The sequence below is a fragment of the Coturnix japonica genome, chromosome 1 (genome assembly GCF_054131305.1).
Source record: "Coturnix japonica strain WE chromosome 1, WE-NBRP24, whole genome shotgun sequence".
Taxonomy (NCBI): Eukaryota; Metazoa; Chordata; class Aves; order Galliformes; family Phasianidae; genus Coturnix; species Coturnix japonica.
The window spans coordinates 12451540-12463354 of record NC_140663.1 but is presented as its reverse complement, the minus strand read 5'-3'; the positions used below and the strand labels follow the sequence as shown (position 1 = coordinate 12463354).

The window sequence follows — 11815 nt, the reverse complement described above, 5'->3', positions numbered from 1 at the left end:
TTTGTAAGAACTCTAAGCCTTGTGAGGCTTCCTTTCATTCTAAGAAAAAGTGAAGAATATCAGTCTTGAACTTCCTTCCCTTTTCCTCCCAAGGGAAAAGCAGAAAGCTGTTTTCTGAGGGTCATTGTGATGCGGTTTCTTCAGCAGCAGCAGTAAGGACACTTCCCTTTGAGGGAGTTTTCCATGTTCTGAAAGATGCCACCCTGGTTTATATGTAAGCAATTGCAGCTTGGTTTTTGGTGTCAGAAGGATGGTCTATCCAGCAATTTAAGAGGATAAACTGTGGGTTAAATGGCTTTGGGTAGGGATATGTCCATAATTCACAGAAGGGTCAGAGCTTGACAGCTAATCTCCCTCTATTGAGGGTGCCTCCCGCGATTTCTGTCTCAGCTGAGCTGGTTCAAGTCTATCCTATAATCTGCTGCAAAGCATTGAGGCTGTTCAACCGAAGCGGAGTGTGGCCGTGTCCCTGTGATAACAAAGCAGTGGTCTGTTAATGTGCACCAGTCTAACCTTAATCCATTTTTCAAGGCTTATAGCAACTTGTTAAGCCAAATGCCAACGACAAACATCATTAAAGCTGCCATTCATCTCACGCTGTCTTTTTTTGCAGCTTCACCATCAGCACTGTTGCTCGAAGACCACTACTTGCTTTTATTGCAGCGATAAATCTGCACAAGATAAAAGGAAGATTTCACCTCCGTACAAAGTTTTGCAATCTTTACACCACACCTTCAGACCAAAGCAAATAGATTAACACAGTGAAATCAGAAGAGAAAGCCGTCCCCGTGCAGCCTTTCATGTCCTGGCTTGTGGTCATGAACACGCTAATGAAGACCTGGGTCTGGCAAAGCTAAGAGTGCTTGTTCTTTTGAAAATCATACACACAACGATGCCGTATGCCAAAACACAGAGTCTTTCTAGGGACTACTAAAATGTGGCTGGATACTCACATTGCGTGATTTCTGCAGCTGCTTCTTAACTGCCAACTGCTACGTTCTTGTGCCATTTAATTCTTCCGTTTGGAAAAGGCGAGGGCAGGTTTCACCTTCCTGCCCCATTCAGGTGTTGTACACAGATCTGTGCTGTAGTCCCACTGCAGGCTGAAGTGTCCCAACCTACAGTTATTCGTTGCACAGAAGTTCTTTACTGCTCTGTATTTTTCTTGTCTCTCCCTGAACCTTTTCTAACAGAAATCCAACTGGCTTTAAGTTTAGTGTTACAGTCTCTGCTTTTTCATGTTTTCTTGTTTGCTTGCTTTTAGCGCTCGTCAGCTTTGTACTGACATTTTAATAATGCTGGTTTCTCAACTCCAGGATTTTGTGTGTAGCTGGTAGTAGGTGACTCATAATGTATCATTTCACATGTAAAGTAGGATTATGTCTTATGCCCATCAGTTTATATTTATCTACACTGGATTTCATCTCCAAATTTAATTTGGAGTCACAACATTTCATAAGATCCTTCTGCAATTCTTCACAATCGGGGCACATCTTTATTACCTCAAATAACTCAGCAGCTCCAGCATCTCCTACTTACTCATCCTTCTTCAGACTGTTTCATAACATGTAGAGCACTGTGAGTTACAGCACAGATCACTGAGAAACTCCACTCCTGTCTGTGAAAGCTGAGTACTTTTTCTACTCTATTTATTTCCTATCTTTGGATCCACAGACCTCCCCTCATTTTACAGAACTTCTTAGCTTCTTAAGTTTGGGCCCCTCAGTACATGAAACACATCGAGGCCTTGGAATCACATTCTGTGATTCTGGGATTCTGGGATTCTGGGACGTGGTTTAGTGGGGAAATATTGCTGATAGGTGGACGGTTGGACTGGATGATCTTAGAGGTCTCTTCCAACCTTGGTGATTCTATGATCCTTTAAAGACTTCTGATAAGAAACCTTGTGGTATGGCTTGCTGGAATTAAGGTAAGTGACATTACAGGATCTCCCTTATCACACTCGTGCTGATTCTTTCAGAGAACTGAATTCTCATACATAATTTCCTCTTGAAATACTGTGTGGAGTTGTCCCAGTAGTTTCCTTCCTAACACTGCAGTTTCAAGGTTGAGTTTGTCCAACTTCAAACCACTAAAGTTCTCTGAGTTTTCACAAATGTGAGAAGGGATCCGTCCTTGCCCCATTTCTTCCTGGTAGCTTCATTTTGTACACGACGAGTTGTGTAATCGGCTGCCACCTGACTGGCAGCTTATGCTGAAGTGATCATCTATGATTACACTTAAATCTGTCTCTGAATTCTTGCTTGCCAAGAAAGTCTGCATGTCTGTCTCTGGTGTTGCATAAGTTGGAATTCAGCTACCTGTCAGTGGGTGCCTTGGGACTGCAGCCAGGCAAGGCAGCTTTGCACAACAGTAACCCATCTTCCTCCTCTTCACTACCTCCCAGTTTCCATGTCTTCCACAGCGTTTGCCAGCAGATGTTTTATGTCACTGCCCTGTTCACTGATAAACTGAACTGCAGCAAAAAGACCTTTTGGCACCCCTGCTAAAAGTGGTCATGCAAGTTGTTGGTCTCCAGTGATCAATATGTGAATCAGTGATGAGATATCAGTGAAAGAACCTTTTCTTGACCCATTCTAGTTAATTCCCTGGTAACTGTATGCTGTACAGGTTTTTCAAACCAAACACAATACTTTATTAATGCGCTGGAGGAATTAACGTTATACCATGATGGTTTTTGTTATAGTCACTCCCCTTATTAAAAGACAACAGCTTTCAGACCCACGCTCTATTAATTCCCTTTGTCACTACTGGCCATTAAAGTGCTCTGAACTGGAAGGTTATGGATGATATTCCCCATTTAGGATCTCCTCCTCCGTTTAGCTTTGAGCAGGAAGTGCTGCTCGCCAAATCCTCGTTTCTGCCACTATTCCTAATTGTGAAAGGAAATACCTTCAGGTAAAGAATGTGCTGGAAATATTTGGCAGCCTGAGTTCGCTCGATAATGTCACATGGAAAGAGGAGCCCACAGCCACAGGGCTGTCCTGCTCCTGCCCTGCACAGCTCTCACCTGGCAGCTTGTCTCTCCCTGCGCAAATGCCTGCTTTGGATCAGCCTTGCCAAGAGGGGACAGGGGCTCCAGATAGGCTGGAATGGGGTCCTGGGATGTGGGCTGGAATTTTATTCTTCTGCAGAAGGGCTCAAACACCCACTGTGCCCCACTGTGCAGCTCCATGGAGGCTGTGAAATCACTCACAGGCTTTTGCTTGGAGCAGTTTCCAACTGTGCAGCCCCTGCCATGCTGTCCTGCCAGGCCCTGAGCTCCAGCAGCCTATGGGAAGCAGTGGGCAGCTCTGGGACCAGAGTGCCACAGTACCACTGTGGCATTGGCACTGCCAGAGTGAGCGTATGGCTGACACCAGGGTGAAATTCAAGGCAGTAAGTTAGATCCACCCCAGGTGTGGAAACCTCCTGCTCATTAGGTGTGAGCAGGAAAGGGAAATCATCAAGCATGATGCGTCCCTCTGTGCCAAACTGCCTTGGCAAGGTACATTTGTGTTTGTAGCCAGGCTCCCTCTGCTTGCACCTAGAAAAGCCAGAGGAGTCCTGCACAGTGTGCTTTTGCCACTGACCTTTAGGCTTCCAAGCTGCATGAGCAAGGAGCTGCCCCCACAGCAACTCCTCTCCCACCACCATCCATGCAAAAAGTGCACGGGGTCCTTAAGCAGCATCAGGCTGCTGGCCAACACTATTGCACCCATGGGTGTTTTATAGGGATCATGTCCTCTAGGGAGACGCTGGCCATCTCAGATCTGTGTGTGAGGTTTCTCTGTGCTGTTGGAGCAGGTTTGCAACAAGGGTACCTCTGGGTGAAGGTTGTGGCCCACATGAGATGTGCCCTCCTCCTCCCCACACTGCCTTCTGCATAAGGGCCTCTAGTAGGTTCAGTGTGAGCTCAGTGCTGCTTGGGAAAGGACACAGGCAACACCAGAAAGGGAAAATTATTCCAGAAGTGGCAGAATCCAGGATTCTGTGATGCTTTCTTCTGCCACTTGAATAATAAACCAGTAGACCACAGTGTTTGTAACTAGAGTCTTCTCTGTATTTTTAGCAACTGATCTATGAGATCATTTTGCTATTTTCAGTTGTTTGTGACTTGGGACTTTCTGCTGGGAACAAGATGAGTGGGGAGGAGTGCATATATACCCTGTGCTGCCAGCAAGGGTCCAAACAGTGCCTGAAAAATGGGGCTCCTTGCTGAGCCTCAGTGAGCAGAGCACCACCAGCAGCTTTGGAAATGCCCTCAAGGTTGCCATGACTGAGAAGAATAAGCATGGAGCCAGGGGAAGTCCAGTCTGAACTGATCATTCCCTCTGTTTATCTGGAAGCCAACTCCCATGCTCCATTTGCAAGCAAGAAGATTCTTGCTTCAAGCAAAGAATGTAATTCCCCCACACATCATTGGGTGATGCATGGGTTTCGGTGTCAAACATCCCACAGCAGGTCATGATCTATGCATTTTAAGTGAGCCCAGGTGTTAACAAATCACTCTAAGCAGCACTTGCAGGCTCCAGAGCTGGCTGCCCAAGAGTAGAGCCCTGGGCAAAGCTCCAGGTGCCCCAGCCCAGCTACCCACACCTTAAGCTACTTTCTTTTTCAGCGGTGCTTCAAATGTATGAAGGGCCTAAATGTGCAATTTTTGCTACCAAAATATGAGCGTTTACCTGTTTTTACCTCCTCTCCTGTTAGCGATTAGTAGAAAATATGAACTTTCTTTCTTGGAAAAAACAAACTGACCTTTTGACTGTTATGAAAGCCTTTATACAATGATTTGGGCAAAAAAGAGCTGGAACTTCTCCTGTGAAGCATATTTTTCCTTGAAAAATGCCAGTTTGTTACAGAACTGCTGGCAGGAAGGCTTGGTTTCAATGGATCTGCCCACTTGGGGGACTGTTGGATACTAAGTTCTGAGACTGCAGAACTGCTGAGTTTGTCAGCACAACTTTTCAGACAGAAACTTCATTCACAGCTACGGTTGAAGCAATAGAAGAAGTAGAAATGATAAATGGAACTGAAATAAAAATGAGGTATTTTTTTCACGATTTAAAACAAAAATGTTTAAACTGACAGAAGCCTATCAGGCAATCATTCTGCCTTAGTATTTCCTCCACAGCTGGAAGGTGGGACACAGCCACCGGATGGTTTGTCTACGTGGCATGGGGAGGATGGGTGAGATGTTGGCTTGCTCTTGTTTGTCCCTGTTACATTGATCTGCTGCTATTGGATGGTTTGGTTTCATTTCCTCTAAATGGTGCAGCTTCAAAGAAACAGGTGAAGCATTTCTGGCTCTCTCCCCTTCCACAAAAGTCAAATGAAAACAAAGAAAATGCTTTGCACTGAAGGCATGGCTTGTTCCGCTAAAAAGCTAGAAGGCGTAGTAGTTTTCCTACTGAATTTTCCCCCCCAAAAGGATACGTGCTGGGCTAACACTAGTGTGAGGTTCAGTCCAAATCCTGCCCTCTGCTAAAAGTATTCTTTTCCAGGAAATATGGTGAGGATGACTGATGGGTAGGGGAAACCAAAGGAAATCATTACAGATAAGCGAGTAAACTGTATTTCCTTTCTTTTCACCCTCCACTTTCCACAGCAGAGAAAGATTTGAGAAAACACACAAAGCCAATTACATTCAGTCTAATTTTGGACCAAAATATTGTTTTTTAAAAGCAAAAAACAAAACAAAACAAAACCGCTTCACCCTGAAATAACACCTTCCAGAGCCTGCACTGGAGCAGTGCTAAATGCACTTCCCAGCTGTGTGAAATGACGCCACCTTTGGCCTTCTGCCCCGTGGCACACTGAAGGCATGACATAAAAGCTCATATCATGAACTTGAACTCACCCTGCAGGAGCCACAAAGCTCCCAGGACAATCAACCTGCTATAAAAACACCAGACCCAACCCAGCAGCTTTGGGGCTGATTTGATTGGTTTCTTCAGCTTTATAACGCCCAGCTGTGACAGGTACCCTGTCTCACACTTGGCTTTGCCTTTCAGTTGGAATCCCTTGGGTTTTGTCTGGTTGGCTGTTGTTGTTACTGGTGGTTTTGCAAGCCACTTCTTATTAGGTATACAACAATAATATGTTTTGTAATTCTGCAAAAGTCACCCTTTGTCTCATCCAGATGACATAGGAAGATGAAGACCACTGGGTGGATAAGGATAAGGAGTTGGCTTGATGGTAGCACCCGAAGTGTTTCAGTCAATGGCTTGATGTCCCAGAGGAAACCAGTGACAAATGGTGCTCCTTGGGGGTCAGTACCGAACCAGCACTGTTTAACATCTTTGTTGGTAACACAGGCAGTGGGCTGAGCACACTCTCAGCAAGTTTGCTGATGGCACCCAGCTGTGTGATGGGGTTAACATGCTGGAATTTGACAGCAGTTAGAGCTGGGTGGACATGTGCCTCTCCTGCAGGAGACATGCACCTCCCAGCCTACACAGTCACCACCCACAGCTCAGGTCTCATACAGATCTCTGTACAACAGATATACGCTCCTTTGAATCAGTAGATGCACACTGGTGCAGTCCCCTGAATGCTCTATCACAAAATCCTCAGCTCTTTGGTGTAGGTCTGCTCTGCTCTTCCACACGTTTTTAAGAAGGTGGATTGACCTGAGACTGCAAATACGCCAATATTATTCAATTCAGCAGATACACTGAATTGTTTGCAGGTGAAACACAGAGTTCAGGTTCGTGATGACAACTGGAAATGTTATCAGGACAAAGCATAGCATCTGGAGAGAAAACCTCTGTGGGTGTGCATGAGGCTATTGAGCTGTTTTGATGGGGAGCATTGATTTTCCTCTGCAGTCAGCTGCTGCCACACAACCTCTCAAATATTCCCTGCTTCGGCTTTGTTGGAAAATTCAAATTTGCCTGTGGTGCCAGAAGGGAAAGGCTGATGAAACAACAGCGCTTTTTGACTTGTCTTAGGCAACACGGTAAGAGAAAATTGCAAGGGAAGAAGAACCACGATGAGGTTTGTCCTTTTTGCCAATGGGCTGAGCAGAGCGCACAGCATCTTCTCAGAGGAAGCACAAAGGCTGCAGTGAAAACTACGGCAGAGCACACTCTGGTGCCTGGAAATCCCAAGTGTTCCCTCATTAAGTGACATGAGAAGACTTTGTGGTCACTAAAAACTGTTACCCTCTTTCCCAAGGCACCAGAGGAGTTAGGAGTGCAAGCAGCTGCCATCAAGTGACAAGACAATAAATCTGCATCTCAAGGGCAACAGGAATGAAACCACCTCAAATATTGGAAAATCCCTCCTTGTTCCTTACTGTGTTCAACCAAACAATTTTAATCACAATTTTTCCCTACTCAGAGCTGTGCATCTTGTAGATAAAGGATGATAAATGTGCTACCATCCAGCTCTGATGGTTTGCATGGCTGATGCTCTGAGCCCAAGGGCTGCAGAAAACCACCTTGCAGAGGAGGCAGTGGCTCATCCTTACAGGAATCGGGCCCTATTTTGGTTGAACTTGCTTTTTATTTTTTACCTAGGGAAGATCCAACATCAACACTGCTGTCATAGCAGCAGCACAAGGAAATAAGTGATTTCCTGTCTGAGCTTGTTCCACCGCTCCGCATTTTATTTTTGTGCAAAACCACAGCTGTGCTTATCACCCCACCCTGCACCAGGACACTTCACCCCATTCTCTGCCATGGGAAAGGCAAAACGTGTCCCAAATGCCCTCTTTATGGTTGCTCCAAATGCCTTCCCCAGAAGCACGCAGTCATGGCAGTCTTCTGGTGCCCTGGATTAGCTGAGGGCCCTTCTTGTAGCATGTGCCCCTTCCTCCTGGAAGAGTCAATGGAAATGGGGATAAGAAATCCAACCTTCAGCTCATTCTTCAACCGAATTGCTCCAGAACCCAGAGCATGACAAAGCCTTCTAGTGGTTGTGCAAATAGCGGAGAGAAACAACAACAAAACCTACTGACATTCCTCTCCTTGCTTTTTTTCCCTCAATAATAACAATAATAATTTCACTGAGATAAAAGAACTAACATCTCCCAAGAGAGATACGGTCTCTTTGAGTGTTTCATCATTGATGTCTATGAGGGTTATTGGCAAGGGCGTCTCAGTGTCCCAACCTCAGATGGAAATACAGAAGTGTCCTGCCAGCTGGTTGCAAAACTCGCGGTCACCACCTGCTCCCTCACAAGCCTTTGCACAAGCTCTGGCCCCAAGCTATGTGCCCTTGCACTGTGTGCTGGAGCAGGAAGCAGTGCCTGAGTGCAGTGTGACCTCCTCGGCCCAACACAGCCCTCGTGGTGACAAAGAAATGAATGGCTCTGCAGCTCTGGGGGCTCTGCTGCCTCCATCTGCCTTAAGCTCCTGGTCAGTATTCTGTGCTGTTAGAGTGCTGAGTGCGATTCCCATAGCAAAGACTGATTTTCTTAATAGGGCAGTTGAAATAAGGCACTTTTTACTTACACTGTTGGATCCAAAATATTCTGTTTTGAGGCTGATGACCTTTTAATCTATTCGTATTATCAAATTAGGAAAATTTCTGAATAAAATCTGCTTGGAAAATAAAAAAACTACAACATTTTCTTTGAACACACGCAAAAAGGAAATATATTCATTTCTATATGTGTATATATACATGTAACATATATTCATCAAGACATTTCGTATGATCTCTTCCTCTCTGTGTGTGTATTGTACTGTTACCTTCATCCAAAAGTTACTTTCTGTATGAGGTACGATTTCTGGTCCATGGAAGAGGGAGTTAGAGTGAATGCCACCTAACAAAACAAAACAAGACAAAGAGAAAAAAAAAGGGGGGGGGAGAAAAAGAAGGTACAAACCCTTTTCTAGTTCTGAGATTCGACTTCCACTCATTTCAGCATCACCAGCAGAGATGTCAGGTCTTCTGAATGCACTTTGAATGAAATTCTATCCAGCCTTGAGGTCAATGTGAATGTCAGCCCAGCCTATGTGTAGAGGTCCTACTTGAAAGGTATGTGATCCCTTGGCCTGTGCTGGCTCATCGCACAGGGCTGGATGTGACCTTTAGATCACTCCTCCAGCTCATCTGCCACCTTGTACATTATCTTCGGGACATTAATCGCAGCGGGACGAGCTCTCCAGGGAAATGCTGCAGTGCAGCCAACAGGCTGATTGCTAGTCCCATGGCATGCAATGTGATCCTTAGTCCTCAACTTTTGCAGTCATATGATTATACGAGCATCTCAGCTTCCGCTACAATGAAAGTTTCCAGCCATCGAGACTGCAAAGAAAAGCTGGCAAATGCCACCTCCTAAAGGTAAAAACTCAGAAGACAAATGGAATCAGATGTATCTGATTTTTAAGTCAACTGCACGGCTTGAAAGCTGAATGGTTCTGAGGACTAACTGGGGTTTTAGTACTTTTAAAGAGAAATAATACCATGAAATTCTTGAAGAGAATTTCTTTTTCCTTCTTCTGTCCCTGCCCTTATTCCTTCTAAGGCTAGAGACAATTGCTCACTCTATTTGATGCTTCTCAGCCTAAAGATGCCATTGGAGAAGGATGCTCTTAGCAGTCAGATGGAGTGTGAGTACTGGGGATTTTCCAGGGTTACAAAATGTTTTCCTTGCATCTGCCAAAGCTAACGGCAGCCGTTGCTGAACACGTGTCACTGGAAAATCACAAGCAGGCTGGCTGCCAGCTGCGCAGAGCTTTGGACAGAGGCTTGTCAGGGTCTTGTGAGTGTGAAAGGACACAGCCGTGTGTGAGCTGGGCAGGCAGCGCCACAGGCTGGCTGCGGGCACATGGACGATCATGGCTGCACTCTCAGCCAGCAGGCCTGGGGCCAAGCACTGCTGTCAGAACGCCGCTGCCAGTCCTTGGGCTCCGCGCTGAAATGAGCCTCTGGTGATGATGCTATCACGAAAATCAGACGAGAACATTTGTTTTTTAGTGGAGGGGTCTAAGTGGAAGCAAAGTGGCCAGACAGAAGCAAGCAATGAGCAGCTCATGGCACGCTGACATGCCATCAGGATTCAGTGGTGGCATCTCCCACGCCTCTTGAGTCTTGTGCCAAGCCATCAAGCCTTTCTCACTCAGCAATTAGCATGTTCCAAAAAAAGAGATTTAAAAAGAAAGCTGCTGAGGAGTTCATCCACTGTGAGCAGGTCAAGAGGAGTGTCACTAGCGTGGGGAACTTTAGGTTTATACTTTCCATGTAAGACATGAGCAAAAATTAATCAGAGACATCGAAGAACTGTCCAGGTTTGGTCAGTCCTGGGGCCTGTTCTCCCAGTCTGTTCTCTGGCAGTGCTCAGCCAGAGCCCTATATTCCCATGGGAGATGCTCAATCACACCCATTTTTTGGTTCATGACTTCCAGAAAGTTATTGATTTATACCAGCTTAATAAAAGCACAAGTGAAGCTCCATGGAAAGTTCTGTCAAAACGCTTAGTTCCTAAATTCTGCCTTCCCTTAACAACACACGTTTTAATTGGGTGCTTGAAATTTACAACTTAATGTAAACTATGTCTGAATACGTTATGTGCCAAGCCTATATATACACTCTTGAAGGAGCTCCAATAAAAAAACACCAAAAACTGTCTTGGATGCTAAAAGGAAAGCATGGAGAAGGTAAAATCGTTAGGCAGTCCGTATGGCCAAGAATTTGTTGTGTGCTCAGTGCAGAAGGGATGAAGAGAGGAAGTTACAGTGGATTTATGCCTCTGCAGCAGCAGCCAAGCTGGGTTAGCCTCACAGTGTGCAGCCCATGGCCCTCCAAGGTTGCTCCAGCTTTATGTTGGAATAACACACAGTGCCAAAACACTGCCTGGGGCTGACAGGCTACCAGCAGGACTGATTAAACCAGCTACTGGAAAAATCCCCAGGAAACTAGGCAAAACAGAGCATTTTCTAACATTGAAACACCAGCTGGATCAATTCCTAGAACCGACTCTGGGGTTTGGTTGTTGTAAATGTTAGGTACACACACACACTTGCACAGCAGACCATGACAGTGAGGTGACAGCACAACCACAACATGCCACAGTCGGGGGTTTCAAAGTGCCGTACACAGGTAAAGTAGCACCGTCTGTGCTCTGCTGACAAGCAGATATTTGCTGGGAGGCATACTGCAGTGGCAGTGGCATCAGGATATATGTAAGAGACCCCAGAGCCACCATGCAATTAGGCAGCCTAGACTTTCCTTCCAGGCTTTCTATTCTTCAAAATACTCTGAGAGCAAAGGGCTCGTTTGTGAATATGATGAATGGCTAATGAAAGAGCTGGTCCAGCGGGATGCTTGCAGTGCCACGGGCTGGGAGCAGACACAGCAGCATTATCACTGCCTGGCTTCTTGCCAGCCTCCTGCTGCCTTCCACCTCCTGTCTCCTGGAAAACCCACCCAGGTTTGATTAGCACGAGAGGGCTTCCAGAAAAAAAGGCAAAAAGAAAGAGAGTTGATGTCAAAAGGGAGAAATCAGTCCTACAAGGACCAATACAAGCAGCAAAATGCCTTGAGAAGGTAGGAGAGCAAGGCGAGTCCCTGGAGCAGGGGGAAAGAATTAAACCCCAAGCAACTTTTTGCTCTATGCCATGATTGTATGCCAGCTCTTGCACAAAACTATTTCTGAACAAAAAGATGGAAGAGTGGTAAGGAGAGCAGCCTGCTCTGGAGCACTGTCAGTGATCCCAGCAAACTGGGGAAGCACTGGAACTTGGCTTGGGCACACAGACACACTCCCACATAACTCCCAGGCCCAGTTCAGGAGTGAGGATGACCTACCAGGTCACACAGACACTGCCGTTTCAGAGGTCCCTGAACTTAGTTAACTGAGTAA

General features: G+C 45.8%; 1 long non-coding RNA gene across 2 annotated transcripts; it reads right to left on the bottom strand.

Moving 5' to 3' along the window:
- Positions 1 to 7489: 7489 nt before the first annotated feature.
- LOC107306283 (uncharacterized) lies at positions 7490 to 10035 on the bottom strand. 2 transcript variants are annotated; one of them, XR_001552069.3, is made up of 3 exons: positions 8837 to 9978; positions 8700 to 8737; positions 7490 to 7821 (listed from the first exon to the last, which is right to left on the bottom strand). It is a non-coding gene; the product is annotated as an uncharacterized LOC107306283 (long non-coding RNA). The 2 variants fall into 2 exon arrangements; XR_014948888.1 differs by lacking the exon at positions 8700 to 8737 and having other exon boundaries at positions 8837 to 10035.
- Between the last annotated feature and the right edge of the window lie 1780 nt (positions 10036 to 11815).